Raw genomic sequence first — 20,000 nt, forward strand, 5'->3', positions numbered from 1 at the left:
AATGGTAGTTTCTTACGCTATGTTTAAAACTGTCTGTCAGAATCCTGTTACCGTTAGTGTCTGATGCAGACTAGGTGGACGTTCAGTCTAACACATATTATTGTGACAGTTGAATTGTGTCACCCAACAGAATGCAACTATATTCGCCTTTTCTAATTTCAAAGCAATATCCGCAACCATGGAAACACTTTGCCAAGCAAAGTATCTCAGTCGAACACAAATTTACACTCTCAACCTTTCCAACCCGTAGATCTCTTCTTTGAAAGAGATAAGAATATTGCAAACTATTTGAAGTAGAATGGGGTTAGTGCAGTAAATGTTGATATAATTCACAAATTACCACAAAAGCCTGACATCAGTTTACTAATTTCATTCTTTATTTACACGATGGTTTCTCCTTTGTACATAACACCATCATCAGAGTATGCTCTAAAAGATCTGTTTTTGTTGAAAGTTTGCTCAGAAACGGATTTGGGCATGGAAACGCTTGCCGTGGAATCAGCCTGTGACCACCGTGCGATGGGCATTTGTGAGGAATGTCTACGGTATTTGCTGTAGTTTGATACATGACCGTTCATATATGCCATGCTGCTAGACTCGTGGGAAGACTTTTGCGCGAATGAACGTTCAAACTCCGCAGAGGAAGATCGAGAATTGGGTCTGGAACTGTCACTTTTGCGAGGCACATCCCCTCGTGATTGGACGTGGCGATAGAAAAGTGTAAAGTTATTAGAAATGACGGGAATGGTAAGAGCAACCATGAGTACGCCACTCACTGAGCAAGCAGTGCCAACGACGTAGCCAATTGGCGTTGTCGGATATACGTCACCATAACCGACGGTTGTCATGGTAATGATGCTCCACCAGAAACCCATGGGTATCGTAGAAAACTTGTCACCTCCTTCGGTGGCGTTTTTTCTTTCTGCGTAGTATATCATAGTGGAGAATATGAGATCCGATTAGGAGGAAAATGAAGAGCATCATGAGTTCTTGAATACTTGCCTTGATGGCGTAAACCAACACCTTTAGAAATGAAAGTAAAGTTTGGTAAGCAGTTTATAAAATGCAAAATTCATCGTCATCATGATGATGATCATCATCATAATCCCTCACATGACGTTGTCTTCGAACATATAATCATCCTCTCCTCCTCCTCTCTCTAATCTCATCATCATCTTGTCTCATCATCGTCCGTCCTCATCCATCATCATCATCATTGTTATATTGTTATATAATATTATTATTATTATTATTATTATTATTATTATTATTATTATTATTATTATTATTATTATTATTATTATTATTATTATTATTATTATTATTATTATTATTACTATTATTATTATTGAGCGGACAGCGTGGCTCAGCAGTACGGTCTTTGCTTCGTACCCGCAGGTACGGAGTTCGATCACCCGCCGCTGCGCTGTGAGGCCTTGAACAAGTCAACTCGCCCTAGCTCAATTTGCTATCCCCTATGGGATGAATAAAGGGAATTTTATTTATTTATTTATTTAATATCATCATCATCATCATCATCATCAAAGAGGGAGAGGAGAGAGAGGAGAGAGAGAGAGAGAGAGAGAGAGAGTGAGAGAGAGAGAGAGAGAGAGAGAGAGAGAGAGAGAGAGAGAGAGAGAGAGAGAGAGAGAGAGAGTGATCAGATCTTCCAAGGATTGTTCCATTTTTAAAACCACTTTCTTGAGATAATATTGTGATAAAGTCACTATCAACATCGTCATTTCACCATCTTAAAGGCATTATAAATATACGTAATTTTTTGATCATCAATATGTGTGTGTGTGAGTTTATGTAGAAAACAAAACAAAAAAAAAAAAAAACAAAAAAAAAAACAAAACAAACAAAACAAAACAAACTTGAGCTTTTAAGCCTATATAGCGCATGCCCACTAAACGTGTTTCAAAGCGCTTTACAAAGGGCTCCTGATCAACAGCAACACATAACAGGTAGAACGAGACACGACGCCTGTTAGGCGATATTACAATTTTTTTCCGATAGAGACAATACTGTTCACGGCCAAGTAAACATTTTACAACTGGGTAAGATGAGAGAATGTAAGTAGATAGCCTTTTCCAATGACACAACTATGCGCCGGGCGAGGCTAGAATTCAGGACCTTCCGATCCGAAAGCACAAAACATAACAATTTATTACCTTTAATGCTTGATAATGTTTTACTAAATGAAAGATCCTGAACATTCTGATGATTCGAAGGATAAACATTATCTCGATGACAAACCGTTCATTTAAGTAGCAAGCTTGCATGTTGTCAGATTTAGTAAAAATCACCTGAAAAAGTTGAAAAACATAAAAATTCAAATTGTCTGCGGATTCAACCTGTCATATAAAAGTCTAAACACTTCCGAGGTTCAATTCAACCCACTCAGCATATATTTATTTGGATGAAAATGGAAGTCAGATAGAAAGATAGATGGAAAATATTTAAGTGGAAGAATCAGTTCGTATTTTACTATACCGAAGTAGCTATTCAGTATCAGATACTGAATAGTGCCACGCCATATTACTACTATAACATCATCATCATCATCATCATCATCATCATCATCATCATCATCATCATCATCATCATCATCATCATCATCGTCGTCCTCGTCGTCATCGTCGCCATCATCATCATCATCATCATCATTGATATTATAATTTATTATTATTATTATTATTATTATTATTATTATTATTATTATTATTATTATTATTATTATTATTATCATTATCATTAGTAGCATTATCAACGTCATCATCATTATCATCATGATTATTCTTATTATCATCATGATTATTCTTATTATCATCATTATTATTAGTTTCATACTTGGTTCAGAATACATCCACAGTATGAAAGATGTAACACCATGAAGATGTTCAGCGTGGTCTGAAATATTGTTTTATGTCTTCTTTTACCAGCTCAACATTTCTTAAAAATCACAGTTCAATAACACTGCCTCACCTTTGAATCTGGTACTTTTTAAAGTGAGACAGATTTGCCATCAAATCATTGACTGGCATAACAAGCATAGAGATACAAAATATATCCCAATACAAGATGTACATTGGGTACTATTTTCTCTATTGACCGTAACTCTGTGGCGTAATAATACAATGCACATGTTAGAATGCGATCATTATAAATAAGTAAAGAAAGCAATTAATTGTATTGTCACAACTTTGGTACCACAACTATCTTAACTGTAAGAGGATTTGGTTTTGCGCTCGAAAAAAAAATCTCCTTATTGCATGAAATGTGTTAGAGCTACCCATTACCTAGCCCTATCTCCTTATTGCATGAAATGTGTTAGAGCTACCCATTACCTACCCCTATCTCCTTATTGCATGAAATGTGTTAGAGCTACCCATTACCTACCCCTATCTCCTTATTGCATGAAATGTGTTAGAGCTACCTATTACTTACCCCTATCTCCTTATTGCATGAAATGTGTTAGAGCTACCCATTACATACCCCTATTTCCTTATTGCATGAAATGTGTTAGAGCTACCCTTACCTACCCCTATCTCCTTATTGCATGAAATGTGTTAGAGCTACCCATTACCTACCCCTATCTCCTTATTGCATGAAATGTGTTAGAGCTACCCATTACCTACCCCTATCTCCTTATTGCATGAAATGTGTTAGAGCTACCCATTACCTACCCCTATCTCCTTATTGCATGAAATGTGTTAGAGCTACCCATTACCTACCCCTATCTCCTTATTGCATGAAATGTGTTAGAGCTACCCATTACCTACCCCTATCTATACTTACAAGGGATCTCGATAGCTCATTTAGTAGAGCACTCCTTTCATACGTAAAGGAACCAGGTGCAGCCGAGACTTTTTTCCGACCGCCTGTCCACCCAACAGTAAATGGGAAGCTAAGTCTGTCAGATCTGGCGGAAAGAACTTTGCGATAGACTAGCGTCCTATCTAAAGGGTAGCAAGCAATTGATATTATCCGTTTCACGCTACAGAAAACCCCCCGGATCCATGGGCCTTACGGCTCTGAAGGACTACTTTTTTATATACTTACTTGAACATATAGAGGCACTAAAGCTAGAAGATCTATGATGTTCATCAAAGACTTGACAAACTTGATCTTGTCAGGAGCAAAACTAAACCTGATGGAATATAAATATGAAATTTATGGTAATCCAAAATACGTTTTTGTTGGGGTTGTTTTGTTATTGAAAATAATCAATCTATATGTACTGCATCCATCATTTAAAAAATCACCTTGAGCTTTTATATAGCGCGATAGCCACTAAACGTGATCAAAGAACTTGTAAAGAGTCCCTGATCAACAGCAACACGTAGCATGTAGAACAAGACATGACGCCTGTTAGGAGATATTATTATAATTTTTCCGACATACGCAATGCTGTTTACGTCCAGGTACTCATTTTACACCTGATTACGGTGAGAGATTAAGATTAAAGAGTTTGTTTTCCAAAGACTCAACTATGCACCAAACCAGGACCTTCCGATCCGAAACCGAGTAGACCACAAGACCACATAGCCGCACATATGAATCTGCTCGAGTTTATAAAAGAGCATGTTTGTATGTTTGGTAACAGGAACGGTGGATTGATCAAAATAATATTCTTTTTCTTTTAAAGTCAGTTGGCGTGCTGAATGTCGTAAAATTGAGTGACTTTTTATTTAAAAAAAAAACAAAACAAAACAAAAAAACTTTTAAAAACTTCGTGGTCTGCATCATACTACGTTCCTGACTGGCTACTATTTTTGTACAAATTACTGGCCAATTTTAAAATAAAAGAAGTATGTTTCTACAAAAGATTAAAAAAGATCCATTAATGGTTAATGGCGTTGCGTCTCTATCACATACGGAGTGCGGGGCCGAGTGTACAACAAAAATATCGTGACAGTTTGCAGTCTGGATTTAGTAGTTTCCCACTGAAAAACCAAATTGGATACACTCAGTGGATTTCAATATCGTTAAATTTGTCCCATGACTCGAATGAAGAAATAAATAGCAATGGGAATTCGAATGGAAGCTTCAACGAAGAGATAATGAGGACGTTTCGGGTTTCCCTTTCATCAACAAAACACGATAAATGAATCACTAAAATCGAATGAGTCTAACATCTCTCATCTGTCTTTAGTGTTGCCTCATCGTGTTTTGTGGCGAGAATTGGTTGTCTTGGCCATTTTCTATTAGTACTGGTGCCACAAAAATATATCACGATTAACAAATAAATTCAATTCTCAAAACACACAAACTCGTTAAAAATCTCATGATCAGCTAATTATCAATAGAATATGGATGAATATCTTGTGATATGTACACAGCATTCAGTAAAAAATTATACGTTATTAGGTACACATTTCTAACCTTACGTTGACGTCATATGGTGTGCGTGATCCCAAATTTAATTGGGTTTTGACGTGATATTTACAAAAGCTTACAGATTGTCTAATGAAAGTGAGGTGATAATAGTATAGCACTCTTGCTTTTTGGAATTCCGGACGTGTTCCCAATTGCTGCACCAGCTTGCGAGTGGCGTAGGTAACAAAGTTCGAAGCTTTTAATCTACCCCTGTATCGAGTTCTATTTCGTCATGTTTGAATAAAAGACATTTTCAAAAATGTTTACATATTACTTCTTTTTAAAGAATCGAATTTTAGTGAAATTCAACGCTTGATAATCTTACGTCACAAATTGTTATTGTAAACTTGATACCATTAAGCGTTACATACACAGACACACACACCCACACACACACACACACACACACACACACACACACACATATATATATATATATATATATATAATATATATATATATATATATATATATATATACCTATTGCAATAACCGTACCTGAGAATTAGCTCAAGAGTAAAGAAAACTGTACATATGATATCCAAAATGTTTAAGGCTTCGTGTGATGTCATCACCTGTAAAAAGTTAGAACATATTAGGCACAGATCATTTTCAATAAGTTAAGAAGAATGGATATATCTATTTTTTTGTTAAAATGCAATACCTCTATCTTTAAAATCACAGGTTTGTGCAAATGATCAAAACATTCCAACTAATATGTAAGTTAAGGGATAGCTGAAATATACATTAATTTGATGTGTGTTCATGAATGCATTATTATTATTATTATTATTATTATTATTATTATTATTATTATTATTATTATTATTATTATTATTATTATTATTATTATTATTATTATTATTATTATTATTATTATTATTATTATTATTATTATTTATCCCGGGTGAAGTCGAGATTTTTTTCTGAACCCCGTGTCCACCCAGCAATGAATGGGTAGCTGAGTCTGTTGCATTTGGCGGAAAGTACTTTGCAATAGAATAGCGTCCTATCCAAAGGATACAAACAATTGCTACTCCGTTTCACGCTATAGAAACCGAGATAAACTCCGGGTACATGGGCTCACTGGTTCTGAAGAACTACTTTATTATTATTATTATTATTATTATTATTATTATTATTATTATTATTATTATTATTATTATTATTATTATTATTATTATTATTATTATTATTATTATTATATAATTATTATTATTATTATTATTATTATTATTATTAAGGGGGAATTTGTCTTTAGGATCTGTTCCAAAGGACGACTGGAAAAACCCAGGCGTCAGCAGCAGTTCAGATCCACAAAGTGAGTTAAAGCTAGGTGACTTCTCAAAGCCACACAGGGCGATGGGTAGTCGAACTCGGTACCTTTCGTGTACAAAACAAAGACCATCCACTGAGCCACGCTGTCCCAATTTACCCATACAGGCTGGGATTTCGCTACGATATTCTTTACCCATCCTCATCCCAGATCATCATGGACAAAAATTTGTGCGTGTATGTGTTCTTTAAGCGCTTACAACATGGCGCGGCGCAGCGCTTGTCCCCAACACGAAGGCTTTGGAAGAGGACGAAAAAGAATTGTAAAATGCTAAACATGCACTGTTATAATTATGATGTGAGACTCCAACCTGTCCGTACTCTCCCGGTTTCTGGCCCTCACATTGCGTCGTTATGTTAAGGAACTTGGGCCGTAGCTCTGGTAACGTCTCCAGACAGAATCCTGCGATGGAGGTCACCACAAAAAGGAATGATGTCACACCATACATCTGAAAGTAAAATTTTGAATAATTCATAATCATGTGAATGATCATAAATAAGAATTCGTTCTCATCTTCCTTCTTCTCTTCCACCTATTCTTCCATCTCACCTTCCTCTTCCATATCCAACCTCTCTTTTTTCGCCTCCTCAACCCCTCTCCTCCTCCGCTGCCACCATCCCTCCTCCACTTCATTCTTCTTTTTCTTTTGTATTTGTCTTCTTCTTCATTGTCTTTTTTTATCATCCCCTATTTCTACTCCTTCGCTTCCTCTTTACTTCCTCTTCTTCCTGTTCTCTTTCTCCTCCTCTTTTTCGTCCTCCTACTCCTCTGTCTCTTCTTCCACCAACTTCTAATCCTCCTCCTCCTCCTCTCTCTCCTCCTCCTCCTCCTCCTCCTCTTCTTCTTCTTCTTCTTCTTCTTCTTCTTCTTCTTCTTCTTCTTCTTCTTCTTCTTCTTCTTCTTCTTCACCATTACTGCAACCACATCTCCAACAACTACTGCAACCATACTAGTTTACTACCACCACCCCACCACCCCCACACCACCACCACCACTACTACTACTACACTACTACTTACTACTACTACTACTACTACTACTAACTACTACTACACTACTACTATACTACTACTACTACTACTACTACTACACATACTACTACTACTACTACTACTACTACTACTACTACTACTACTACTACTACTCTACTACTACTACTACTACTATACTACTACTACACTATACTACTACTACTACTACTACTACTACTATACTACTACTACTACTACTACTACTACTATAACTACTACTACTACTACACTACTAACTACTACTACTACTAACTACTACTACACTACTACTACTACTACTACTACTACTACTACTACTACTACTAATACTACTACTACTAATACTACTACTACTACTACTACTACTACTACTACTACTACTACTACTACTACTACTACTACTACTATACTGCAACTACTGACGCCACTAATGTTATTACTATAACTGACCTTTTGGATAAACGAATGGTTTTTAAAGGGTGTTGCTACCGATGAAATTATTCGAAGCAAAAAAAAACATAAATTAGTCATAAGTCACACTTTGCATGTCCGTCGAACGTTCAACTGTTCGATCATCACCAGGCGCCATGGGTTATTCATTTGCTCCGTGCTGACGGAATAGCTGATGACCTCGTGTAAAGGTCAAACGCCTTTCTCTGACAACACATTAAAAAAAAATTGGCAAGAAAAACTTACTTCAAATATCAATCGTATAAAACTAGCCATATTTGTCAAAATTTCTCAAACTTGAGACCGTTTGGAATTGTCAGGTTTGAAATTTAAAAAAATGCTTTATGGCCAATTGTTCTTGATAAAATGTGCATTGTTAGAGTAAACAGGATATCAAAGAGTGGAATATTTAACCAGTTAACTGGCGTACACTGGAAAGACACGTATTTAAAAATTTGGTCAGAAAACTCGTCCTTAATGTCGTCCTTCAAATATCGATCGATTTAAATAACTCTCATCTTGACAAAAGCTCTCAAACCTGAGACTTGGGGAGGTTTTTACCAAGATGAGAGTAGTTTAAATCGATCGAGTTGTGAAGGACACATTTTCTGGCCAACTTTAAATAGTTGTATTTTTAGGGTACGGTGTTAATGGTTTGAATCTAACCTCCTTACAACGAGACCGAAGTTTTTCAAACCATATTTCTCCACATCTTTGATTTAGCTAGACCTACGGACTTAACCTTCTCACTAGTGCCGCGCTGAAGACCGGTCTGGACCGCGGTCCGACGGTCTTTTAGCTGTGAACCGAAGACCGTCCCAGAGGGGAAGACCGGCGGCGGTCCTCACTTCTTATCACCTTTCAACTAGTAGTGTCGAGCGGAAGTCTCGATGATACCTCAAGTCATCGGCCACCAACACTCAAAACTTCCCGAACTCGATGACCAAGGAAAAGTCGGGAATTCCCGAGAAGTAGCACTTCAACTGAGCTTTGGATGGATTTTTTGTATTAAAACTTAAAATACATTAAATAAATTCACTTTGTATAATAATAAAACATTGATACCTATAACCATTTTGATCTATTTACGACGTTTGTGTTTTGTTAGCTGTTTAAAATATGATATAACGTCAATACCCAATACCAATGACTAGGTATTGAATGAAAGCACCGATGACTAGAGCGATGCTCGAGACTTTTTTTAGTCTCGAGACTCAAAAAAGCATCGAGACGCAAAAAAGTCTCGAGCTTCGCTGGAATCATCGCCGACGAGAGAGGGGTGAACAATGCAGATAGTACACATTGTTTGTAACGCGTGCGTCGCTCGCGCAGTATAGTCTCGAGACTCGGGACTCGGGACTCAATACGAGAAGCATCGACGACCAAGATTCTCGAGACGAGAAAAGCATCGAGAACTAAGTGGAGGTCGGGAAGTTCTCAGTCGTCGATGACCTGACTTCTCAAAACCAAAAGCATCGTTGACCTTTTGGTGACCCGGATGCCCTCCCCTATCAACTAGTGCGGGGCGGTCCTTGCAAGGACCACGGTCCTACGGTCTCGCGCCATAGCCTACTACTTCCCCAGCGATTCGTTGCTTCGGTTGCCTATCTTCCACCAATCACCACCCATCCCACTTAATTAATCGCACCCACCCCCCCCCCCCCTTTGCCATACACTAAACGACACAGACGACCATACAGGCAGACGACCACCAACCTCCACTCCGCAAACCGCCCTTTCGTGTGTGAGATGGGGGGAACAGGAGGCGCACGCCTTGGACGATTCCATTATACGGGGTAAATTTCAAAATTTACTACACCAAATGATCGCAATGACAATGATCTATGGTGAAGGCATGACCCCTCTTCTCTAATGGGTTATTGTTTGAAATGTATGTGACTACTAAAGATGTGTGTGTGTGTGTGTGTGTGTGTGTGTGTGTGTTTGTGTTTTTGCTACGTTAACGGGACAATTTCATGTTTGGACACTCACGTTAAGTGGACACACCCCGTTAAGTGGACGTCCTGATAATGTTTTGATGTCAAAACCAGACTTCCCGCCAGTTTTTAGATCACCTGACAAATTTTTTCCAAGAAATGAGTTGGTCTTTGCAACGGAGCGATTTTGTCGTTTAGATACACAGCTCTATTACACACCGCGAGTGTATGCCGAAAATTGCGGTGTCCCGATAACTGCAGAGTAGAGTAAAGTTAATTACGTGTGTATAGGCTGTGTGTATGAAATTGGACCTCGTTGTTTTCGTTTCTTAGACTCAAACTCAAAGATGGAGGACCGTAGCAGTAGTCCAGTTTATGCGGTATAAACAATCTTACTTTAATATTTTATGTTTGAGGCCTACATGACAATTTCTACTGTAGTTTTACTGCATTTCTTAATTATTTTTTTTTCACTTGTCGTTCTTTCATATCTCTATACATAGAAATAATAAATAACTTTAACTAGCAGGTATTCCCGTTCTACGAAAGAAAACGAGGAGGGATAAGCAGCCATGGATAGATAGATAGATAGATAGATAGATAGATAGATAGATAGATAGATAGATAGATAGAGAGACAGACAGACAGACAGACATACAGAAAGAAAGACATATAGATAGATAGATAGATAGATAGATAGATAGATATATAGATAGATAGATAAATAGATAGATAAACAGATAGAAAAACAGATATATTCATAGAAAAATAGAGATAGATAGACAGACCTACAGGAAAACAGATGGACGGACAGATAGATAGATAGATAGACAGGCATATAGATAGATAGATAGATAGATATATTTATTGATTGATCGATGGGAAGGGTCCAAGGCTTTTGAGAGAGAGAGAGAGAGAGAGAGAGAGAGAGAGAGAGAGAGAGAGAGAGAGAGAGAGAGAGAGAGAGAGAGAGAGAGAGAGAGAGAACGTCTGTTGTACTGTAAGTAGGTTAGGAATTCGAAAATTTGAGATCACAGCTATCTGCCTGAAATAAAATAAATACATGAATATATAAATCAAAACGTACATTAGTAGTACCAAAACTATAATAACGATCGGGAGGACAAAGGGGTGATACGAGGATTAATCAATTGACTTCAGTTACACTATTCACAACTAGATATACCAGAAAAAAAAAGGAGAAGAAATGAGTATTATATCCTTTGAACTTTGACCCCTCTATTTTGTTTTCTTGGATAAATCTCATTTCGTCTCATAGCTCTTATAAAAGATTGGAAACACAACCTGTACTGGAAGTTATTTGTGGAGGAGGTCGTCGTTTTTATGGCGACTCTGAATTTCTTCAAAAAAATTACTTTTTAACTAATCAAATTGTGAAGAAACCAAACATTATTTTTTAATCATTTAGATACTGCTCCCAGCCTTTCGTCGTTCCCAATCAACAATCCAGATACGACTGTTCTTGGTTAGTCAGGTTTTCAATCTATATAGAGCTATAGTGTTTGGGGCTTTGTTCCATTACAATAAGATAGTATATTATGGGAGTTCAATTATATGTACACGGTGTTCACCGATATGCTTCCTGTCGTCTGTTCAGTTACAATAAGATAATCCACTCCGATTTACAATCCGATTTGTAACTCTTTTAATCTTCGCTTCCTTATCCATTTATTTCAATACTCTTTCTTGTTCTTGTTCTTCTAGTTTTTCTTGTTCTTATTTCTCTTCTTCTCCTCCACCTGTTGTAATTTATTCTTTCCTCGCATGATTTTTCGTCAATTCATTTTTTTCATCCTTCTTCATCTTCAGACATTGACTGCTTGTCAAACTGATCTAGATCTAGTCTTTGGAGAAATGCGAAAAGACTTACAGATTATGTTTTCTGATATTGATGACGATCCTAATGACAGTGATTATGTCCATGATTCTAGTGATTTAGACTGACTCTTTTCCGACATTTTTACCAGTTGGTCTTTTAGAAAAACCTGCGACTGTAAAAGTTACGGACTCAAGATCACAGGAGTACACAGATTTATCAGGCTCTCAAGAAAATGTAGGCAACCAATTAACAGTGAACCAAAATAGAATTGAGGGATGCTATCTGCCAAACACAAGAGGAGATTCTAAAAAGCATTTCTGTGTTTTTTTTGTGGTAAACAGCAGGCAAAGTTAAAACGTCATCTTTTATCACAACACAAGAATGAAAAAGATATGGTGCCTTTACTTAATGCTACTTCCCTAACTAAAAAAGATGAACTTGCCAAACTTCGCAATATGGTGACCATGCACACAATATCAATACGCTGAAGCAAGGAACAGGCATGGTGGTGGTCAAAAGAAGGAAAAAAACATTAACTCAAGTAAGCAACTTTGTGCCATGTTTGAGATGTATGGGCTGGGTCTCTAAGAAAGATCTTTGGAGGCATAAATGTGTAAACAAAGCTGAAAGTGTACCCCGGAAGCAATTGGTTAAACAAGGAAAGTTGCTTTTACCACAGGTATCTGACAACGATCTGTATAATGAAATAATGGTGTTTTTACGGAATGGCCCTATTTCAATCGTGGCCAAGAGCGATGAAACTATAAAACTTCTTGGGCTCAGACGACAAAGAACGGACATGACAAATATAGGCACGGGCATATTCGAAATAAATTAAGAGAATTGGCCCGCCTTTTGATTAAGCTTAGGAGTGCACCTAACTGCGAATCGTTGGGACTATCAGACTTCCTTCAATCTGAAAGATTCAAAGATGTTGTCTCAGCTGTAAGAGAGGTGGCAGCCTACTCTAAAGACACAAATCAATATGGAATACCTTGCTCTAAAATAGGACATAGTTTGGCACACTGCTGCATTCTGTTGAAAGCTAAACTATTGAGACTGGAGATACAGTTATGAAAGAGAGAACAGATGCATATTATCAGCTTCACACAATTATGTGGAATCAGGAAATAACTTGCAATGCCGCAAGAAACCTACATGAAAAAAAGAAAAATACCACAAAGACAATTCCACTCACAGATGATGTGTCAAAGCTGTCGAAGTACCTCACTAGTGAAACTGAAAAGTTGACCATGGAAATGTTGGCGCCAAAAGGCATTGTCAAGGAAAAATGGGAAAGACTCGGTGCTAGTACGAATAATATTATTCAACAGAAGAAGGCAAAGGGAGGCTTCAAAGATGAAATTGTCTGACTACACCCTGGGAATAAATACCGACAAGCACAATGAGGACGTTCTTAAAGAGCTTAGCCCTTTTGAAAAAGAACTTTGTAGTGTAGTCTTCTCACGGATCGAGATAATTGTTGAATGACTGTGACTTTCTATCTTTTGGTTTTAATGCAGTTTATGCCGAATTTGGCAGTGTTCTAGGTTAAAGCATGGTTGAATAAAATGTTGAATTATATGTTAATTTCCTTTATGATTATCATTGCTATGAAACATAAGCTATTTCTAATCTCTGCTATTGCTATGTTAATCTTAAAACAACAAACAAAATAAACAAAGACAATCAAACAACAACAAACAAACAAACAAACAATCAAAAACAAAACAAAAAAACAATGGCGTCATATAGCGGAAACATTTATTCCTCAAACGTACCACTATGATAATGTATGTAAAATAATGCAACCCATAAGGAAAATAATGGTGAATTCATTTCAGAATGAAGTTTAAAGATAGCTATCTTTTCAGTCCAAAGGCTATGAGACTTGTATTATTGTCAATACTACAAGCCTCATACTTAATGACTTAGTCACGAAATAACGATGTACCATCATTTTGTCCTGACATTAATAGGCAAATCATATTGTTTAGGTTCGATTGCAGAATGGAACCAATGAGAACATAAAGATACAATATTCCAATGCACATAGATTAAGAATCTAGATGCCCGGAGTACATTTCTACAAAGTCTGTTTTATGTTTGTTTTTCATGTTTTTGTGTAACATGCTTGAGGTTCAAAGGTCATGCGATGTCCACTTAGTGATACGTCCCAATAATGTATGAGTAAAATAATGTTGACATGAAAATTGAAGCAGAGGGCTGAAATTTGGCATACACCAATCTTTTCATGTCTAGGTGATACATTAAAAAAATCAGCCTGTTTGTATTGTTGGTTTTTGAGCTATGATACGTCCATACAATGTAGGATTTGGTAAGAGTCCTCTTAATGTGTCCGAGACACGTATTTTGTGTGTGTGTGTGTGTGTGTGTGTGTCTGTGTGTGTGTGTGTGTGTGTCGAACCTAGCAAGTAGCAAATCCGATTTTTTGTTTTCTTTTGTCCATCTCTTGTCACCACTCCTTTCTATCGCAGTGTTGTCATTTAAAATAATACAATAATATTAAAATTTCGTTTGGTGTTTTTACTAATCAAATAATATGAGTTTCATTAGTTTCTTCCTTCCAAAAAAACCCAGTTATAACGTCTGAATTTTAAAAAAGTCCAATAGAATATTTGGGGACCCCGATAGCTCAGTTGATAGAGCACTCTCTTTATACGCAAAGGGCCAGAGATCGATCCCGGGTGCCGGGTGCAGTCGATTTTTTTCTGAATCCCTGTCTACTCAGCAATGAATGGGTAGCTGAGTTTGTTAGATCTGGCGAAAAGTCACCATCGACCCCTCTTATCACCTCATCCACCCCCTCTTATTATAACTTCACGTCTCTCTCTTACTCTTCAATGCTCGCTGCCCTCTAATGTTGTGTGTGTGGGGGGGGGGGGGGGTAGGAGTTGCGTGTGTGTATCAACGCCACGAACAACTCGATCAACGCCTTGGGCGATGCCATTATCTCCGTTAATGGGGATAAATTTCAAATTTTATTAAATTATCGAAGTAACAATGAAGTACGGTGAGCAAATAAAGAAGGCATCACCCCTCTTCTCTAATTAGGTTACAATTTGAAATGAGTGTGACTTCTCCGTGTGTTTTACTCCTGTAGGCCACGGTTTTCATCGTGTAGCGGTCTTTAACGGTTCAAGAATGAACGATCCCACGCTCTAAAAGGTCAAACCGGTTCGAATTTCCAACAGTCTCTCAGGAATGTTCAATGTCGAAAAGGACCGGTCCTAGGACCGGTCCTTGCGGTCTTCATTTCCCAAGGACCGTAGGACCGTGGTCCTTAAGTTTGCCAAGGACCGCCCCGCACTACTTCTCACTATAAGAGAAATAAGAAAAGACGTCAAAGAGATTAAGTAAAACATGAGTAAAATTCTCTGTGACTGCTCTCTTGGGTTAAAACGTACCGATATGTTGCTATGTTTGAGTAAAAAATGAATCCGTCAGTAAAGATTGATCTATTTTACACTGTTGATATCTTTTTCCAAAAACGTCAATTCTATCTGTTTTCGTATATTAAATTGGAGCTTACATTCAATTTCACATTGTTATTTTATTTCTTCGAGCTTCGAGCAGCAACATTTACATTTTCCAAAGATACAGGATACATGACAGCATTCTCATCGCAGATCTTATTTAAAACGGCCGTAATGAACTAAGATGTTTTTTTTCGCAATTAATGATAATGGTATTGTGTGGCTACGTGGTCTAGTGGTATGACACTCGCTTTCGGATCGGAAGGTCCTGTGTTCGAGCCTCGCTCAGCGCATAGTTGAGTGTTTGGAGAAGCCTCTTTATTCACATTCTCTCACCGTACTCAGGTGTAAAATGACTACGTGGCCGTAAACAGCGTTGTCTCTGTCCGAAAAATTTGTAACATCGCCTAACAGGCGTCATGTCCGGTCATAAATGTTAATTGTTGCTGTAGGCCAGAGATCCCTTGTAAAGTGCTTTGAGCACGTTTAGTGGATATTGCGCTATATAAAAGCTCCATTTTTCTTTAAAGTAAGAAAATGAAACCCGTAACCTTGATGCATTTCATTTTTTTTCTTAACAGTTATTGCATTAAACCCATAATATAATATGGAAATATTATTCCGAGAGTAAAGGGGAAAACACCTCTTCTCCCTGTTGCGATTAGGATCTTTTCATGTTTTAATGTGCGTGAGGAAGAAAAAACAAAGAGAATTATGTATATCTTGTCACTGTTTGAAGGCAGCCTATTTCAAAAGCATGCCTAATTTTAATTGATCATTAGAGCTATTCGGTTGCGAGTGTTGACACACGGTCTCTACTACCGTCCTCTGTAAAAACACTTATTAAAAATTTGGCCAGAAATCTCGTCATTTTCTGGCCAATATTTTAGATACTTGTTTTATCAGAGTGTACGGCATTATAGTATTGATGTTGTGCATTTAGGAATTTAACCACTTAACTGCCGTGATTTGGAAAGACACATATTTAAAAATTTGGCAAGAAAACTTATCTTTCAAATATCGATCCTCGGAGTCCCAGGTTTGAGAGTTTTTGCCAAGATGAGGGTCATATAAATCGATCGATAATTATTGCAGGACGAATTTTCTGGCCAAATTGTTAAATATAATATAAGTAATACTGGCAATCAAAATAAAGATTATGGATAGTAAAATTTGTTTAGACCTCTATATCTAAAAAAAGAAGCAATTACCTATTATTCTCTTTTTCTGTTATCCTAACTTATTTTTGCTTCACGTTGTGTTCATCCGTCTGTTCTAAAGTCGATTTTAGTGTATGTATGTATGCATGCATGTATGTATGTATGTATGTATGTATGTATGTATGTATGTATGTATGTATGTATGTATGTGTATGTATGTATGTATGTATGTATGTATGTATGTATGTGTGTATGTGTGCATGTGTGTATGTATGTATTTATATATGTATATATGTATGTCTGTATGTATGTATGTGTTTGTCTTTGTGACATCCTCTATCTTTCTCAAGCGCGCGCGCGCACACACACACACACACACACACACACACACACACATTCACACTGTCTCTTTCTCCTGTTTTACGTATCTCTCTCTCTCTCTCTCTCTCTCTCTCTCTCTCTCTCTCTCTCTCTCTCTCTCTCTCTCTCTCTCTCTCTCTCTCTCTCTCCTCACTTTGACATCCTTCGACCCATCTTTCCCCGCCTACTTCGTCACATTCTATCACCCGCATCTACTTCCTTCCCCTTACTGCCCTTCCTTCCATCTATTCCTTGCATGACACCCAATCCACGACCGAGAATAAAACACATGCATTATACATTACAGCCAGCATATCAAGGAGTTCGGGTCTCTAGCAACATAGAATTTTCATTATCCATTGTCCAGCTCGTAAGGAGGCTTTAACGAGGGTGGACATGAAATATGAAGCAGCGGGTCACTTCCTATTTGCCAGTGGTATCTCCCATGTCCATCAGCCCGTCTGTCATTTTACAGTCTCCGATTTCTGTTCAGATATCTATCAATCAGTGTATTTATTTATCAATCAATCACTATCGATTAACCATTCAATCAATCTAACAAATTTTATCTTATCTCTCCGGGATTCTTGAATTGCAGAGTGGTTTTCCAAAACTCCCTAACTCTGCTTTTCCCATTTTGAGATATTGATGATTTTTTTCCCCTACATTTTCTCATTCGGTCTATTATTTTATCATATTAAAACTTCAAAATCACACAAAACTAGGAAAATGTTTGTGCCATTTGATGCTCAAAAATAAAGTTTATATTTCAATTTATCTCATGGATGGAAAATCTCAAAAAGTAGAAAAATCGACTTAACGAGTTTTGGAAAACCAGCTTTCAATTGTATACATTTGCTGCTAGACCACTCCGATCAAAAACTGAACGACAGATGTATTTTCTCATATATGTAAACTATCTCTAGAGGAATTTTTTTTTCTCTGTTGGGGTCCAAAAAGTATGGAACAAATTAAATAAAGAAATCAAAGGCGCTCCGAGCTAGTAATTTTAGAAATTAGTTGAAATCAATCCTGTTAAGACATGTTTTTGGGCATTAATAATATTATTTGCGTTTTGTGTTACCTATTGTCTAGATATATTATATTCAACGCCTTAGAACATTTGTGGTTACAGCGCTCTGTAGACATGAATTAATACAATACATAATTTAACACTTAGATTCTGAGCCCCGAGGAAGCAAAAACCTGAAACAACTGTGGGCCTTAAAACGAGATGAGAAAATACAATAATATCTATATATCTATTTATCAATTTATCTCCCTATTTATCTACTATCTATCTATGTATGTATGTAAATATCTATTTAATTTACCAATAAATTTATTTATCTAGTCAAATCTCTCTCTCTCTCTCTATCTATCTCTCTCTGTCTCTCTCTCTCTCTTTCTCTCTCTCTCTCTCTCTCTCTCTCTCTCTCTATATATATATATATATATATATATATATATATATATTCATTTATCAAGCTATCTAACTACCTAATTTTCTATCTATCTATCTATCTATCTATCTATCTATCTATCTATCTATCTGCTATCTATCTATATATCTGCTATTTATCTATCTATCTATTTATCTGCTATCTATCTATCTATCTATCTATCTATCTATCTATCTATCTATCTATCTACCTATCTATCTATCTATCCACCTATATATCTATCTAACTATCTATCAATTAATCTATTTTTTTCATTATCAGAAGTGTGGGTCAGGAAAAGGCAAGCCTTGTCTGAACGCCGGGTTGGATCATCCTTCGTCTGGTCCCTATCCTGTTGCTGTTCCAGCACGATTGCATCCAAGCTGGTATCACCTTCAGGGTCATTGGGGCACGCAAGCTCCTGCACGACGGCAACGTGCTGATCCGGTAGCATGAAGGTATCAAAAGTATGAAGAATGGAAAAGCAGCAGGGATCGATGGCATATATCCAGATATGATAACACACCTTGGACACAATGCAAAGAACTGGTTAGCTGCTGTAATGTCTGACATACTTGACACAGGAAGATACCCACAAACATGGAAACATTCTAGAGTTATAGCCATCCTCAAACCAGGAAAACCAGCAACAGAGCCATCTAGCTATAGACCCATCTCTCTACTATGTTGCCTCTACAAACTACTAGAAAAAGTAATATTAACAAGAATAACCCCTTACTTGAATCCTATAATCCCAATTGAACAGGCAGGGTTTCAACGAAATAGATGCACAACTGAGCAGGTCCTTGCCCTCACCTCCTTAATTGAAAATGGGTTTGAAAAGAAATTAAAAACAGGCACAGTGTTTAATGATCTCTCTGCTGCGTATGACACAGTGTGGACTGGTGGCTTGATGCTGAAACTTGCAAAAATAATTCCATGCAGAAAAATCTTGAAATTGCTCTCATACATGACAGGACCTAGAAATTTCCATGTGGTACTTGCTGGCAACACCAGCAAAGTCAGAACAATAAAAAATGGAGTACCACAAGGCTCAGTCTTAGCACCAGCATTATTTAACGTCTACATAAGCGACATGCCTCAAACAACTTCCACAAAAATAGGATATGCAGATGACTGGGCCTTAGCATACCAATCAAGAAACTGGGAAGATAAAGAAACAACGCTTAGCAAAGACACCACGGCCATGAAAAGGTATTTTGACAGGTGGTATTTAAAAATGAATACGACAAAAACAGTTGCAACTGCATTTCATCTTAACAACAGGGAATCAAAACGAAAACTGATGATCAAGATTGATGACACAACACTACCAACTGATCAAAATCCAAAAAACCTCGGAGTGACACTGGATAGACGGCTGACTTATAGAACCCTTCTTGAGGGTACAGCAAGAAAGATAGGGAAACGCAATTGTCTACTCAGAAAACTGGCAGGAACAACATGGGGAGCATCGCAAACTCTTCTCAGAACATCAACCCTGGCCCTTTGCTACAGTGTGGCAGAATATTGTGCTCCTGTTTGGACGAGAAGTGCCCATACAAACCTTGTAGATGCGAATCTAA

General features: G+C 37.3%; 1 pseudogene across 1 annotated transcript in view; it reads right to left on the reverse strand.

The window, feature by feature from the left end:
- Positions 1-254: 254 nt before the first annotated feature.
- LOC144964099 (potassium voltage-gated channel protein Shaw-like) overlaps positions 255-20,000 on the reverse strand; it is a 105,848-nt pseudogene continuing 86,102 nt past the window's right edge. The window contains exons 3-7 of the transcript XR_013643744.1: positions 7,029-7,166; positions 5,881-5,957; positions 4,066-4,153; positions 2,175-2,309; positions 255-1,023 (exon numbers count right to left, since the gene is read on the reverse strand). The product of XR_013643744.1 is annotated as a potassium voltage-gated channel protein Shaw-like (transcript). The remainder of the gene's footprint in view (positions 1,024-2,174; positions 2,310-4,065; positions 4,154-5,880; positions 5,958-7,028; positions 7,167-20,000) is intronic.

The sequence above is a fragment of the Berghia stephanieae genome, chromosome 1 (assembly GCF_034508935.2).
Source record: "Berghia stephanieae isolate SIO BIC M18660-M18661 chromosome 1, UCSD_Bste_1.3, whole genome shotgun sequence".
In the NCBI taxonomy this organism is placed as follows: Eukaryota; Metazoa; Mollusca; class Gastropoda; order Nudibranchia; family Aeolidiidae; genus Berghia; species Berghia stephanieae.